Source organism: Cynara cardunculus (genome assembly GCF_001531365.2).
Source record: "Cynara cardunculus var. scolymus isolate 2C chromosome LG 1, CcrdV1, whole genome shotgun sequence".
NCBI classification, from domain to species: domain Eukaryota; kingdom Viridiplantae; phylum Streptophyta; class Magnoliopsida; order Asterales; family Asteraceae; genus Cynara; species Cynara cardunculus.
The window spans coordinates 28,781,700-28,798,846 of NC_037528.1; the positions used below are offsets into that span (position 1 = coordinate 28,781,700).

Sequence of the window (17,147 nt, forward strand, 5' to 3'; positions counted from 1 at the left end):
GAATGAAGATGACGGTGTGCTTTCAAGATGTAAACCTAATATAAATTTGGTATTAAAAAATAATAATAATTTTTTATTTAAAAATACCAGATACCCGGCGGGTAACGGTTCCGAAAAATTGAGAACCGGAACCAGAACCATTCTCAATCGGTTCCGTATTTTAGGAACCGGAACCACTCATATCGGTTCCGGTTCCGGAACCGGCGGTTCCCATTCCATAGCCGGGTACCCGGTTCCGCTGCTCACCCCTACTTGGAACCAAATGACAAAGGAATTATGTGTTTTCAAAGGCGAATTTGGGTACCATATTTTGGATATATCTGAARTATGATATTAAATGAAAGTCATAAATCCCGATACTCTATCCATCCAGGCACCAATAAGATGTATAGAGATTTGAAACCCTTTTATTGGTGGCCAGGATTGAAAAGAGGCATAGCTCGATATGTGGAACAGTGTCTGACATGTTTACAGGTTAAGATTGAACATCAGAAGTCGTATGGAAGTCTTCAATCGTTAGATATACCTGTATGGAAGTGGGATCACATTACCATGGATTTTGTTATGAAGTTACCTCGAACTCCAAAGGGGTATGATGCGATTTGGGTAATTGTTGATCGTTTGTCTAAATCTGCGCATTTTCTACCAATAAGAGAGAAATACTCTTTAAAAAGCTAGCGCAGATTTACATCAACGAAATTGTTACCAGACACGGTGTTCCATTGTCTATTATCTCTGATAGAGATAGTCGGTTTACTTCCAAGTTCTGGGAAGGACTACAGAAAGCTTTGGGATCTGAAATTCGGTTAAGTACAGCTTATCATCCGCAAACAGATGGGCAAAGTGAGAGAACTATCCAGACTCTCGAAGATATGTTGAGAAGCTGTACCATTGATTTCGGGGGATCGTGGGAAGATCACTTGCCATTGATAGAGTTTGCGTATAACAATAGTTACCATTCCAGCATCCAAGCAACACCGTATGAAGTGTTATATGGACGTAAATGCCGAACGCCATTGTGTTGGAATGAAGTGGGTGAAAAACAGCTGACGGGTCCTGAAATTGTTCAAGAAACTTCTGAAAAGATCGAACAGATCCGTGAAAGAATCAAAACAGCACAAGATCGCCAGAAAAGTTATGTTGATAATCGTCGAAAGCCAATTGAGTTTAATATAGGTGATTTTGTAATATTAAAAGTTTCGTCATGGAAAGGTGTTATCAGATTTGGGAAGAAAGGAAAGCTCAGTCCAAGGTATGTGGGGCCGTTCAGAATATGTAAGTGAATTGGGCCAGTAGCATATCAGTTGGAGCTGCCAGAAGAGCTGAGTCTGATTCACAACACTTTTCAAGTGTCGAATCTGCAGAAATGTTTAGCTGATCCGAATCTCGTTGTACCATTACTAGAGGTCAAGCTGGACAGTAAACTGAACTTTGTAGAAATACCAAAAACAGTAATTGACCAAAAGATCAGAGTGTTGAGAAACAAAGAAATCAGTCTGGTTAAAGTACAATGGAAGTTTCACAAAGGACCAGAGGCAACTTGGGAACTGGAATCAAAAATGAGAGCAGATTATCCATGGCTTTTTAATTTAAGGAATTCCGGGACGGAATTCTTTTGAAGGAGTGGATAATGTGATAACCGGGTTCTGATCATTATCCTAGGTATTTGTTATGTGAATTAACTGTTTATGTGGATACATACTTACATAAATTTAATATGTGAGTATGTGTATTTTTTATGCATAGGGATATATGCATAATATGTAGATATATATATATATATATATATGTGTGTGTGTGTGTGTGTATAAAATATATATGTGGAGTGTGTATGCATGAGATGCATGCATAAGTTTATATGTGTATATATGTAAGAAATATTATGTGTACATGCATGCATGCGGGTAAGGGCATGGAGGCCGACTTTTCCTGTTTTGGAAAGGTATAAAAGGGAGAGTTTTACCTTCATTTCATTCCCTTGCCATTTTCAAAAGTCTAAAGAGTGATTTGGGAAGAGTTATCCAGATATTCGAAAGAAGTTTGCAATCTCCTTCAAAAACTGCAAATTCTCATAAGGTGAATAATTTCTAAACTCTTTTGCATAAAACCTTTACCTGTTTTATATGAATCTTGTTTATTATTGGAATGAAATCAAGGGATTTTGCTTAAGGGTTTTATTCGGACAAAGCTTGTCCGGATTGTTTTAAATCGGTCAAAGGTTGTACGATGTATTGTCCGGATTGTTTTAAATCGGTCAAAGGTTGGACGATGTATTGTCAGGATTGTTTTAAATCGGTCAAGTTTTGGGCGATGTATTGTCCGGACTCTTATCTGGATAGAAATTGGAATATTTCTAAGTGTTAAATCGGTTAAGCTTTGGGCGGTGTATTGTCCGGATTTGTTATTCGGGCAAGAGTGTTGGAATAATTTCAAGTGTTTAATTGGACAAGTCTTGGGCGATGAGTTGTCCGGATTAGTAAATCGGACAAAAAGGGACAAGTGTTGTCTGGACTTTATATCCGGATAACTTCTTATTTGAAATTTTTCATAAGTTTTTATATTTTAAACTTTTTATATATTTTAAAATGTTTATTATTGGGTTTAATTATGGATTATAAAATGGGTATTTTATATCTTGTTAAAATAAAAAGATATGTTCCTACCAAGCGTGGTGACGTAAGTCTGTTTTGGTTTGGAATGGGATTTTTGAGAAATGTTTCTACCAAGCGTGGTAACGTAAGTCTGTTTTGGTATGAAACTATATATTTTGGGAAACCTTCCTACCAAGCGTGGTGACATAAGTCTGTTTTGGTATGGAAGTGGATTTTGTAAATTGTTTCTACCAAGCGTAGTGAAGTAAGTCTATTTTAGTATGAAACTTTTTTTAAGTAATAGTTCCCCCAGACGTGGTGACTTTTGTCTGTTCTGGTTTGGAACTGGGAATGGGTACTTTCAGACATGGTGACTTTTGTCTGTTCTGATAAGTAGCCCTGTTTTGATGGAGGAATAAGGGTGGCATATCAAGGAGAGGTGTACTTGGAATAAGGGTGGCATTATCATATGTGGATAATATTATAACTCTTATTATTACTAATTGGATCTAATAACTTTAAGTCATCATTTCTTTGTGACCTGATGAATTAAAGATATTATTTCTATTTAATAATAATTTAGATGTTATTGAGAAAGGGAAAATGGTTTGTCATATCAGGCAAGTATTGTCTTAAATCTTTTCTGTTAATATTTTTAAAGGAATGGTCTATTAATTCAAGAAGTTTTGGTTACAATATTTGTTTCATATTGGGAACGTTGGATCTCTAATCAGAGATATTTTATAGAACTGAAGTTCTTTGGTGTACTCTATTTTGCATGATATTGTGAACTGTATCATTTATTTGTACTGCAGAATATTTCTAAGCGGAAWTACATTATTTTGGTGTTCATCACCCTGCATTTGCAAAGAAGGGATTTACTCACTAGACTCATCTGGTCTAACCCTCATTTTCTGTTTTAAATTATGCAATGCAGGAATAGCGGGGTCCGGGAATATAAAAGGGAAAGGGAAAATGTGATTATTTTCCTAATCTGTTGTCTGCTTTTGAAGATACATGTTACATTACATGTAATAGTACAGGATTTGTTTTGGAAATTTTTATATGTAGATTTTGTACATATAGTAATCCTTGTACTAGTGGGACCTTATGATGTAAACTATATTTCTATGAAATGAAATATGTGTTATATGCAAATGTGGTGTTTGGGGGTGTTACAGTGACCTTTGCGTTGACAGTTGTAGCAGCTAGCTGAAGCCAAATGGGATTTGACTTTGGCTTTTCAGCTATGGTCAAGGAAGGAGATTTGCAGTAGTTGTTTTTTTTTGGCGAACCTCCTGAAAGAGTTAGTTAGAAGGGCCAGCAACTCATCAAACTCTGAAAGATCAGCGTCTGTCAAGTCCTCAGAGTTAGAAGAAAACACAGTGATAGAAACCGAAGAAGAGAGAGTAGAAGAAATAGGAGGGTCAGCTGAAGGGCTATCAGAGATCAAAGCTAATGGAGAGCTTTTCATTTCCCTAGAGTCTTTTAAAAGATTCTTCTTCAGCTGACAGGATTGCTCATGATTAAGCAATATCCATAAAAAGAATTGAGAGAAAGGGAGGACATGTTCTTAGACATCTTGAGACACGTGGTATAATTATCCTATGATTCTAGCAAGCATTCAAGGAACTTTGTTAGCGTCTCTGAGTTAGAATATTCTCTTCCAATTGTCCTCAAATCAATAAGAAGACAATTAAAGGGTTGATGTACTTCAAACAAAGATTCAAATTTTCCAAGAAGATAAATTTAGTAAGACAAAGATTCAGATTTTCCACAAAGAAATCTTTCATATTGTCTTACTAAATTTATATTCCTCGATTCTTGTACTTCAGAAGTTCTTCATATTGAACATAAAGAGTGTCGCACATGGTTTTCGAGGTTTTAAGCTTCATCACATAGTGATAGACCTCGTCAGGAAGAGCTATGGCTATTATAGATCTCACACGAGTATCTAATAGCCACTTTCTTCTTGTCTTCGTCACTTCACTGATGAGGGAGTTTTGGAATCTGCCGTTGAGGAATCCCAGCAGTCGTAGCAGTAACATGAACTGCTGGAGAGATTGCGGATGAAACATAAGGTCCATTCTCAATGTAGTATGGAATCTCAGGATTCACACCTTCCAAGAAGAGAGACATATGGTTCTTCTAGAGACTGAAGTTGTCTCTGATAAACCGGGAAGGTTTGGCAAGAGAGCCATTATCGTGAAAGTTTGTACTCGTGTTTTGCAAAACCATTTTGAAAGGTAAATAAATTATCTAGAAAGAAGAGATAATAAAACGCCAATAAAACAACATTAGAACACAAAAACAAACACTACTCTGATACCACTTGTTGGTCCCAGCCGGATTTACAAGAGTTTATAGGTAACAGTTTGTAGAAGAAGGGGGATGAATACAAACACATCAGCTTTCACTTATAAAAAACTTATATTGATAAAGAAGATCAATACAGATTTTTTTACAGATTGTTTGCGGAAAAAATAGGATACATAACCTATCTAAACAATCAAGGATATACACAAAATTACAAATAGCAAGAAGAAAAGACTTGCTACAAAAAATAGTTTAAGAAGTATTGTGTTCTTCACTTGTTACAATGGAAGTCTTTTTTCTCTTAGATAGAGAGTAGAGGAGTATCTTCTTGGGTAATAAGATGAGGAAGATTAACTGACAAGAGAGAACTACTCAGTTATTTATACCCATTACATTAAATGCAATTCAAAAGATATGAACAGTCTTCTTTCATAAAGTAGATAAGCACGTTTGGAGATAATAGAGTGACTCTGTACAGTACTTTACTTTGAAAGGTATGGGTTTGTCCTTTGTCTGTAGGACAAGACAAAAACTATATTGTTCAACAAGATTCATTTGATCGTTGAACACTGGAATGACGATGAAGGTCTTATCGGTGTTCGCTGAATCTTGCGTAGATTTTACACTTGTGTAGACGAGCTTGTTATCACTGAAAACCACTTCAAATTACGAACTTGCTGGTCTCTATCTTCAACTTCTATCTTCGATATCGCTGAAGGATCTGTAGTGTGAGTTGTCTTTTCTTGAATGATACTTGTCTCTGAAGAAATTACAATACATGTTCAGCGACCACTGAACAGACTTAGTGATGATTGCAAACTCTCGTTCATATTCCCAACCAACAAATTAACCAAATACTAGACTAAAACCAATTTAACCACAAGCAACTTCCATTGGTTAAAATCAATCGATTAAAATCCAGTATTCGTTTTAAAATCAAATGATTAATCCCAAGACTTTGATTCAAGACAACAATACCCAATCAAGCGAAAGTTAGACTACACTACAAAACATAAAACATAGATCTAATGAAAGCTGTAAAATCAATCTAAGAATCGACGAAGAAATGTCACTCCAAGGATCAATTCTACATCTAAGAAAGATAAAATAAATGAAGTCACAAATGTGCAGAAAAATAAAGAGAAAAAAAAATGAAAAATGAACAAATTCAATAATCAAAAAGGTAAGATATAGAGATACAATGCGATGGTTATTGATGAGGATTTATAAAACTCCCATCTTCATCTTCCATCCAGAAAATTATGATTTCTCCGTAATAGCAAAAAACGAAGAATTCACATAGAAAATAACATAAATCTAGATCTAAAGCTAAAACCTAATTCTAAATGATTGAAAGGAAGAATCCAAAGAACCAAATGTTAAAATAAAAAGAAACCTATACCTTAGACGTTGCAGAGAAACAAAAAGGGAAGAAGAAGAGAGAAAATCAAACCCTAGGAGAAGTATTTATACCCACAAGATGAATTTACCAAAATATCCCAGGCGTCTTGCATGGCCAGGTTTTGGTTTTGGTTTTGGTTTCTAAGCAGCCATGCAAATTTTCTTCTAGCCTTTGAAGTGAACCGTGCAAAATTATTAATTTATTCTTTGGGCTCCATGGTAAAAGGCTTTGGCCTTGGGTTGATTTTCATTTGATCACCCACATCCACATCCTTCACTTGACTTCTTTACACTTCATTTCTTGGTTTAGCCCAACGCTTGCACCACTTGTCTTCTAATTTCTCCATCTTCAAATCTCAATCCAATATCGTCAAATCAACGAACTAATCCTGCTGTCAAAAACTATGCACAAAATAGCAAAAATATCCAAAGCACCAGCCTGACAAAAGATTAAATGTTAATTAACTAATAATCGAATAAAAAATAAATGTAAACGATTAATATAAATGCAAAATGCAACTAAAAACTAACAAAGTTAGGTGCATAAAATGCATATAACAAACAACCCACAAGCTAAATTAGAATTTTATTTGGGTGCAAAAGGACAAAAAATACGAACAAATACCTCCCAGGAAGTCGGAACGAATTCTTCCACAATCTCACAAGGAATAAATAAGTATCAAGATCATATATCTAAATACCATATGTTGGATTAAAATGAAGTAACTAAAAACATTCGATCACCAAAGCATCTAACATACACACCTATCAAGCATATGGCAAAAAAAATGCAACCTAAAAAGATTTTGCAAACAAACCATAGCCACTAAACTAAGAGAAGGGATAGTGATCTATAAGGATGGATGCCCACCATATTGCTCAATGCTATCAAGTGTGTATAAGAACGTGTATACGCTTAGATCCATCCCAATCGAGACAAACTGAATGCAATCTTGACGCGATTGAATTTATTCTCAAGTCTAGCAAATACCACAAAATCACATGTAATGAGGACTTTGGGGTAAGGTTAGGGGTTTAAGGTAGGATCAAGCTTGGTCATTGGTGTTGGGAATTTATTTGCAGTTTTAGGGTGACATTTTCTTTGTGTGCATGCGTAGTCTCTTTCCTAATGGTTTTGATGGATTGAAGGCTTATTAGATTAGATGCTAACAAAACATAAATGTTATTATTCTTTTTTTCTTTTGCATATATTTTTTTTTAATTGTAAAAGATTGTGAACCCACAAGCTACGCTTGTTTTAAGGATTCACCAAACCACCCACAAGCTATGCTTGTGCTTATTGCTACACTATTTGCCTATAACCATATGTTACTTTGGAAAGTGTACCTTAACGTGCATTTTTTCGGGTGCTTGATGGGTGTACGAAAGAAAGGCTAGTGTTTAGGCTCAAATTTGGCTTCAAAATGGAAAATGTTTTTTAGTTTTTGCGGTTAGGGAATGTTATGAGAAATGATGGCCTCTATGCAAATTCGTGATAAACTTGGACGTGAAACTATTCAAAGGCCTAGAACTGCACCTTGATGGGAGGTAACACACAAGAAAATGAAAAGTTGGGATTGATTATATATGTGTCATTCCAAAAGACCCAAAGCCTCACTAGGTAATTCCATCCATGACAGTCACGGTTGTAATATAGGGGGACTATCGTATGCAAACTAGTCCTAAAAGGCTACGTGAAACAACAAGCTTAAGGACGTGTGCAAGTAACAGTAAGATAAGATTATTCCAAAAAAATCATTTAACATGGCACGTAGTTACGGTGCACAACTAGTATATCAAACAACTTGAACATGCAAAGTGAGCTATGGTGCACTACAAGTTCTAACACAATGAGAAAAAATATTTTTGGATTTTTTCATACAAAGGACGGGAAAAAATGCATGAGAAACTAAATGCAACTAAAATAAATGAACTATGCATGAGAAACTATGCAACTAAATGCAAAGATGCTAAAAGAAAAAAGAAGAAAATAAATATGAACACCGCACCTACAAGATGTCCTCAATGCATGATTACGGTAAGAGGTAATAGATTCAACTCGAGGGACATGACTTGACATTATGCGCGTATGCAGGTCTGAAAGGAGGCTCTTTATCTTAGATGTCTCGGTCCGAAGACAAGAAATCTCACTCTGAATCTCACATACCTGACCCTAAATCTCTGATACTCGGGATTCAAGAGGCTTGAAACGGCTCGAAGAGATGGGAGGAAAAGTGTTATTGTGATGTGAAGAGGGGTGAGAAGAAGCTACAACGGGCTCGTGATCAGGTGTTTGTTCCTCAACGTGGTGAGGAAACGGCCAATCGGTATGTGCATGGATATGAGTCCGAGCAAGATCAGGAAGTGATCCACAATCTTTGTATGGTGGGGGACCAAGATGCCATGTGAATCGGCCCTCAAGATGCCATGTGAATCGGCCCTCAAGATACAGGATAAGTGCATACGTTGAAATATGTCCTAGGCTAAGTGAGGATGCACCGTCAATTGGGAGCATATCCTGCGGAAGAGGTAAAATGTCCTCGGCTAACAATATGATGAGACCACCACAGCAGATATCCCCCAAGGTAGAATCACGAACTTTTTCAAATTCATGTACTAACCACGTTGCCCAAGTGAGGCGGATTGTAGAAGAATCGCGCGTCATGACCCAAAGTTTAAGTAATTTGTGAGGAGAGACCATGTCAGGGCCTGATCGTGCGAATAGTGTGCAAGAAAGGATGCAATAGGCTACACGAAGGCATGGGTGAACTATAAGGAAGCTTTGGTGAAGCATAGACTATATATGCTAGAGTCTGCAATGCTTTGCCAAAATGACTGTTCATTATAATCAGAAGGGCAGTGGTGGCCTAATTCAAAGATCCTATTCACGGGCCATCCAAAGACGGCACTAAGGCTGGCAAAAGTGAGTCTGAAATATTGGTTTAGCATCCTAAAGGAAATTATGCTATCAGACGATAGATAGAATGTGTTAATGAATTCAAGTATGAGCCGAGAGTAAGTCTCGGTATGCATGCGTACAAAGTCATCCCATCCCGCTTTGTGAAACAGGGTTTCGACACCATCAATAATGCCTAAGCAGTCAAGTGCTGCCAAATCAGCAAATTTAGTCGCTTAGATTGCCCGTTGTGCAAGAAGCTGAAAATTATTATGATGGTTGGTTAGTATGAACCATATGTCGTACATAGCCATGGTGGGAGGTGCAATGGGATCCAGACGTCCATGCTTAGCGGGAGGTGACTCACTAAGGGCAACGATTGGCTTCTTGACTCGGGTATGTGAGATGCCATTCTGTGTCTACAGATGATAAAATCCAATGATCAAAGCCTATTGTTTGCCCAGTGGTGGCAATCCAATCTAATGCAAGATAGATGGTAATATGACCCAAACAGTAACAGATAATCAAAATTCACAATCCACGTATCAATTAAGCATAAGGACATGTTCATTAACACAATGAAATCAAGAAACCAATCCTAATTCTGCCCAAATATGGAAGCCCAAAAGTCTATATGAGAAAGGTAATATCAACGAATAACACGTATGAACAAGGCCATGAACACCATCATCATTAAATTGTTTAAAACTTCATGACATTCAATCAACAAGCTAGAGTCAAGTAAGCTACCACAAACAAATAACCAAGTATGGTCTTCAACTAAGGGGGTGTTTGGGATTGCTTATTTTAGGTGCTTTTTGACTTACTTCAGTCTAGCACCGGTGATAAGCTAAATCCTAGTGTTTGGATGAGGGGAAAAAAATTGTTTATATCAGTCCCAAACCGGTAATAAGCAGTTTTTGATAAGTTAATCCTTCCTGACTTATGAAAATCAACTTTTACCGATTTACCATTTTAACCCTGTTAACACCCTTTCTATACCGTAATCTCTCGCAATAGACATCGATCCACTCTTCTCTTTCACAATCGATCCACTCTTCTCTCACAACAGAGGGATCGATCCACTCTTCTCTTTCACAACAGAGATCGATCTTCCTCAAATATGAACACCTCTTCTCTTCACAACAGAGATCATTCGCTCTGTGGCTGTGTGAATCTCGATCCATGGCTGTGAATCTCGATCCGTCTCACAACAGATACAAACCACTCTCTTCACAACAGAGATCGATCTTCCCCGTTCGGTTTCTTCGCGAATCTTGAGGTTAGTGATTTCTGCGAGTTTGTTTTTCCTTTCAAGCGACAATCTTGTGGTTGTGTGCTTGCTTCTATGTGTGTCATTTCAGTATATGTGTGTGTGTGCTTGGTTACAAACTCGGCCATCATAGAGAAGGAAGCATAAATGCAAATCAATATACATATGATGATGTTACCATTTAACCCTTCAGCAAGATTAGTAGTTGTGCATAAACATGATGACCTATGTAATTATACAGCAATTAAAACAGTCCAGCATCTGTGCAGATTGGAAAACAAAATTATACAGCAATTAAAACAGTAGTTATGCATAAAATAAGAGTTTTCCCCACTCCTGTAGGCAATGAGACAATGAAAAGAAGAAAACATGTAAGACAAAGAAAATTGAGTTTCAAGTGCAGATTGGAAAACAAATTGGAGGTATACGTGTGCCAATTGCAATTAATTGAAACGCTTGTAATATGTCCAATAGTTATAAATCATGTAGTTATCTCTAACCCAATTCAGCTTACCCTGTTGATCCCAGTCAGTTGATTGTAAACGAGGGAGGTCCACAGTCAGCTGAGGTAGGATAGGCACACTGGAAAATGCTAATGTATTTGAAAATAACCACATTGGGTCAAATTTAGTACATGTAATGTATTTGAATAAACAGGATAAAATAAAACCCATACAATAATCCAACCTCCCAAACAAATTTGAATGATATTATTTATCTTCCTTCCACTCGAGTGAATTCAAACAACCTCAATAACAATTCAATGAACAGTCTGTTAGGCATGCATAAGCATCAATAGTAGCTTAAGTGGCCCCTGCCACCATTCTAGGTACCACTTTAATTATTCTATGCACTGATGTGGTACTCTGCCGGCTCTGTGAGCATCCCATGGACTTATTTGACTTTATTATTACAATCAAGTTTAAGTGTACCCCGTTTGAGATCAGTAATGCTTAGAAAGAATAGATAATTCGGGGAGCAAGACACTTTGTAATAACATCAAAGTTATCTAATATATACTACATCATAAAGCATTTCGTAAACTCTTAAAATTCATGTTTACAGCTAGTTTACCATTATATATATGCAAAACCCATGTAAAGACATAACAGGGAAACTGAATACGTTAGTGGTCTTCTTATTAACTTTGTTATTCAGGTAATGGACACGAACAATGCTAACTTTGTTGCTAGTGATACATCTAAAAAGAATAAGCAAAAACTTGTTTGGAATAATACTACCTTTATGGTGTTCATTGATTCGTGCATGAATGAGATTAAAAATGGGAATAGACCTGGTAGTCACTTTAATAAGCTTGGGTGGGGAAACATAGAGAAGAAGATCAAGGAACGGACAAGAAAATCTTTTGACAAGAAACAAATGGGACACTATGAAGAAAGAATGGAGATTGTATGATCGTTTAATGAGGATTGAATCTGGCTTTGGATGGGATCCTGTGAGAAAGACAATTGTTGCATCACCAGAGTGGTGGGACGAAAAAATAAAGGTAATACTTACTATTTTATATATATTCTTTTGTTTTCTATTACTTTTTTATGATTTCCTAGTGAAATTTGCTAATAAGAGTCATTAACACACGGGGAGATAAAGATCTTGCCAAGTTTAGAGACTTAAATTTGGAGATTTATCAAGTGTATTATGAGCCTTTATTTCGGGATTCCGTTGTCGTTTGAGATAAGACTAAGGCTCTCGTTGAATGTCAAAACAATAGCGGTCCAACTAATGTTGAAGATGAAGAAGATCATGAGGGGAAAAGAGATAGTCATGAAGTGAATTTAGGCGACGATGATAAACATCTTTTCCCTCAAAGTAATTCGAGTAAAAGGAAGAAGCCGAATAATATCGCTCCTACCCGTTCAACCAAGGGAAAATCTTCTGTAACTTCCTCATTTGAGGATAAACTAGATAATGTATTGGAGGCACTATCATCACAAAGCACACAAATTTTTTCATCACAGAATAATTACTCACCAACGACACAAGAATGCATGGACATTGTGACATGTTTTTCAGGATTTGAAGAAGGTTCAAGGATGTATACCCAAGCATTACGCATCTTTCTAAAAAAGCAAGTCCGTGAAAATTTATGGTTCCAAAGACACACATGGCAAGGATGGAGATTCTTAAGTTACTTATGGAAGAATGATTCATATCGTATTGTCCCCATTTCATTTTATCTATCCCTTTTTAGAATGATGTTTCACATTATCGTTTAATATTGTGATATTATGTTTTCAATTGGTTTCATATCACAATATTAAACGATAATGTGAAACATCATTCTAAAAAGAGATAGATAAAATGAAATGAGGAAAACACGATATGAATCATTCAATTTAAGAAACTCCATCCTTGCCATTTGTGTCTTTGGAACCATAAAATTTTCACGGACTTGCTTTTTTAGAAAGATGCGTAATGCTTGGGTATACATCCTTGAACCTTCTTCAAATCCTGAAAAACATGTCACAATGTCCATGCATTCTTGTGTCGTTGGTGAGTAATTACTCTGTGATGAAAAAGTTTGTGTGTTTCGTGATGATATGTGCCTCCAATACATTATCTAGTTTATCCTCAAATGAGGAAGTTACAGTAGATTTTCCCTTGGTTGAACGGGTAGGTGCGACATTATTCGGCTTCTTCCTTTTACTCGAACTACTTTGAGGGAAAAGATGTTTATCATCGTCGCCTAAATTCACTTCATGACTATCTCTTTTCCCCTCATGATCTTCTTAATCTTCAACACTAGTTGGACCGCTATTGTTTTGACATTCAACGGGAGCCTTAGTCTTATCTCCAATGGTAACGGAATCCCAAAATAAATGCTCATAATACACTTGATAAATCTCCAAATTTTAAATCCCTAAACTTGGCAAAATCTTTATCGCTTTGTGTGTTAATGGCTCTTATTAGCAAATTTCACTAGGAAATCATGAAAAAGTAACAGAAAACAAAAGAATATATATATAATAGTAAGTATTACCTTTATTTTTTCGTCCCACCACTCTGGTGATGCAACAATTGTCTTTCTCACGGGATCTCATCCAATGCCAGATTCAATCCTCATTAAACGATCATACAACTTCCATTCTTTCTTCATAGTGTCCCATTTGTTTTTTAAGTTGTTTCTTGTCAAAAGATTTTTATGTTCGTTCCTTAATCTTCTTCTCTATGTTTCCCCACCCAAACTTATTGAAGTGACTATCAGGTCTATTCCCATGTTTAACCTCATTCATGCACAAATCAATGAACACCATAAAGGTAGTATTATCCCAAACAAGTTTTGGCTTATTCGTTTTCGATGTATCACTAGCAACAAAGTTAGCATTGTTCGCGTCCATTACCTGAATAACAAGGTTAATAAGAAGACCACTAATGTATTCAGTTTCCATTATGTTGTATAAATAAGTGGCTGCAAAAAAAAAAGCCACTGGTCCATTATAAATACATAAGATAGGCTGCTAACAGAGTGAGGGCAGAACATGGGGAATTAGAAAGTTTGGACGATGAATCTATAATATTGGTTCTTTCCTTTTGCACAGATGCCATTTGTCTTAAGTCTATTTTTTTAAGCGGTGAATACTTCTGGAAATACATGTTTTTTGGCTAATAATCTACAAATACAACACGTTGTGACAAAAAATTAGTTAATCAGGAACCTAAACCAACTACATTTTGCAAATAATACAGAGTAAACAATAGCTTCTGAACAACAATTCGAGAGCGCCGATAAGTACAAAGTAGCTTGAATTGTGATCCTCTTAAACCTTCAAATTTCAATCATAGAAAAATCAAAGTGCGTGCACGCCAATCGCAAGTTTAAGCCACACCGAAAACAAGCTTTTGCATCTAACTATGAAATGCTAAAAAACCTAACTCCTCAAATAAATAAAAATTCAACATTGACCCAACCTAATGAAGAAAAAAGATAATTGAAAAGCAGAAGCAGTAGGAATAGGGTGATTAATGATGATATTGAAAGAAATAAAGTAAGAAATATACTTGTGGTGGTGGTGGTGGTGATTTTGGTGTGGGGAGGAGGCTGGACTGGCAAAAAAATGGAGGTCAATTTGTGTGAACAGAAGGAGAATAATGATCATTTCATGGAAACCTTCTTTAAAATCATACATTTGCTTTAGCATTGACCAATGTCCTAAGAATGGCTGAAGAGAAGGGTCGTTTGTCCAACATGACTTAAAGAGAAGCAATAGCCATTTTAATGTACACTATGTTGAACACTGGACCAAGCACAAGGTATGAAGTTGGTAATGTTACCCGCGTAATCTTACTCATGTGCACTAGACAGTGGTCGAGAGGATGCTTTTATATTTGCACGGAACTGCAAACTTGGTCCCTGGTTACCAGGGTGGAGACTTGAGTTTCATACTGTGCAACGATGCAAATTTGGGCAAGAGTAAGGGGCCGTTTACCTAAATGCTTACCTGGTAAGCGCTTATCATTAGGAGTCAACATTATAATTAATTTTACCGGGTAAGATTGTAATACATTAAAACGTATCTTATGCAACAATTTACCTGGTAAGCGCTTATCCGGGTAAGAGTCGTCACCCTGACTTATCGGGTAAAACTCTTCATCCTCATTATCGCTCTTACCGGGTAACATTTTTGCCCCTTGTCATGTTTATCCGGTGAGGAAAATTACCCAACAAGTACTTAGCAGATAAGCATTTAGTAAACGGCCCCTAAGATGAATGTTGATCCAACTTCTATGAATGAATTTGTGGTTAGGGGAAAATATTCTCCTGGTGTAAGAAACAGTCTCATGTAGTTGTGTCCATGGTTGAATCTGATTATGTTGCTCGTTCTGTATATGTTTTAGTAGCTATTTGTTTGGGGAGGTTTCTAAAGACATTGGGTGTCATAACACGTGGAATGAAGCTAATCTCTTTCATTGACATACTGTAGCTATTGCATTTACAAAGGATTTCATGGGAAGACAAGTACATTGAAGGGGTCTGTCATCCAACTTGCAATTTATAAACAGAACACATGCATTCCACAAAAATTGAAGTAGAGATAAATCCACATAAATTGATAAACCCACAGAAATTGAAGTAGTGAGAAATCCACTTCACAGTAAGCAAAAAAACAAACTAGCAGATAATTAGGGAACGGGGAAGATCGATCGATCACTAACCTCAAAACACGTTATGCTGGAGAACAAATTCAGCAGGGGAAGTTTCTGACGACGATGAGACAGAAAGAAACCGAATGGAAGATCAATGATTTCTCACAGGCGGTAGGGAGGGTTTTGGTTCGTATCTGTTGAGGAGAGAATAAGAAAAAAACAAACTAGCAGATAACAACGGAACAGGAAAGATCGATCACTAACCTCAATACGTTATACAGGAAACGAATCAGCAGGGGAAGTTTTCAATGACGATTTCTTCTCACAGGCGGTGGGGAGGGTTTTGTTGATTTCTCCCAGACGGTGGTTCGTATCAGTTGAGGATAGGGTATAGAAAGGGTATTACAGGGTTAAAAAAGTTGATTTTGATAAGACTGACTTATCAAAAACCTGTTTGACACCGGTATAACCAAATTTTTTTTTCTCATCCAAATTTATTGTCAGTACCAGACTAAAATTAGTCAATAAGCATCGTAAATAAGCCATCCCAAACACCCCCTTGGTCAAAATCCTTTTCTTATTTCACCAAAAATTGAAGTCCTGTGGTGGTTCTTGATAAAAAGAAATGGCTGAAGAGGTGATAGGGGCTGTGAACTGTAAACAGGAGGTTCATGATTACAAACAATGGCCGAAGGGGGAAAGGGGCTTGAAGGAGGTTAAAATGTGGTTGAGGGCTGTGAGTGGGAGGAGCTTGCGGTTCAAGGGAACAGAAACGGGTTGTGGTGGCTTCGCAGTAGTTGGAGGAGATTGAAAGGGTGTTGGATCGATGGAACGGTGGTTCATGGTGGAGAAAAAAAATAACGCTGGTATGGGTTGGACTGAGTGTAGTGGTAGCAGCAGCGGGCGTCGGCGAGTGGTGAGAAAGGTGGTGGCTGGTGGTTGCCAAGGAAAAAGATTGAGATGATAAAGTGGTGGCCGACGGCAGCTATTGGTGGCGGTTTCTAACGAGATGACGGTGGCTGGTGGCTGGTGGCTGGTGGCTGAGTGACAAAGAGGGAAGGAGATTGGTGGTCGCTCGATTTTGGGACACTGCAGTGATGCTACGGTGGTGGTGGTGGCTCGTATCGATGGAGGTTCTTGTTGGTGGCTGGATGGTAACGACGGAGAGGGAGATGAGGGGTTTTCAAAAAAAAATCTCCTATTTTTTCCAATAAAATATTTATTTTTATCTATAGTATATTATAAAACATTTAACAAAAACTCTTAAAAATAATTAGGATAATCATTGATTTCTAACAGAATACTTAACTATTATYTTTATAAAATGTTATATTATTAAATCAAAAATAAATTATTTCATTATTAAACTTAAATTAAATTATAATAAAAAATGAAAACTTTTAAATAGTTGATTTAACATTAACATTGATATATATATTTTAAAATTTTTATGATATCTTCAAATTTATATTTTATTCAAATATAAAATCATTATTTTTTTTAAAACACATAATTTATACTATCTATACTATATTATAGAACATTTGATAAAAACACTTAAAAA

General features: G+C 36.6%; 1 long non-coding RNA gene across 1 annotated transcript; it reads right to left on the bottom strand.

Annotated features, from left to right (window-relative positions):
* Positions 1-6,061: 6,061 nt before the first annotated feature.
* LOC112517381 lies at positions 6,062-16,235 on the bottom strand. Its single transcript, XR_003069664.1, has 3 exons — positions 15,848-16,235; positions 15,653-15,777; positions 6,062-6,747 (listed from the first exon to the last, which is right to left on the bottom strand). It is a non-coding gene; the product is annotated as an uncharacterized LOC112517381 (long non-coding RNA).
* Positions 16,236-17,147: the final 912 nt, after the last annotated feature.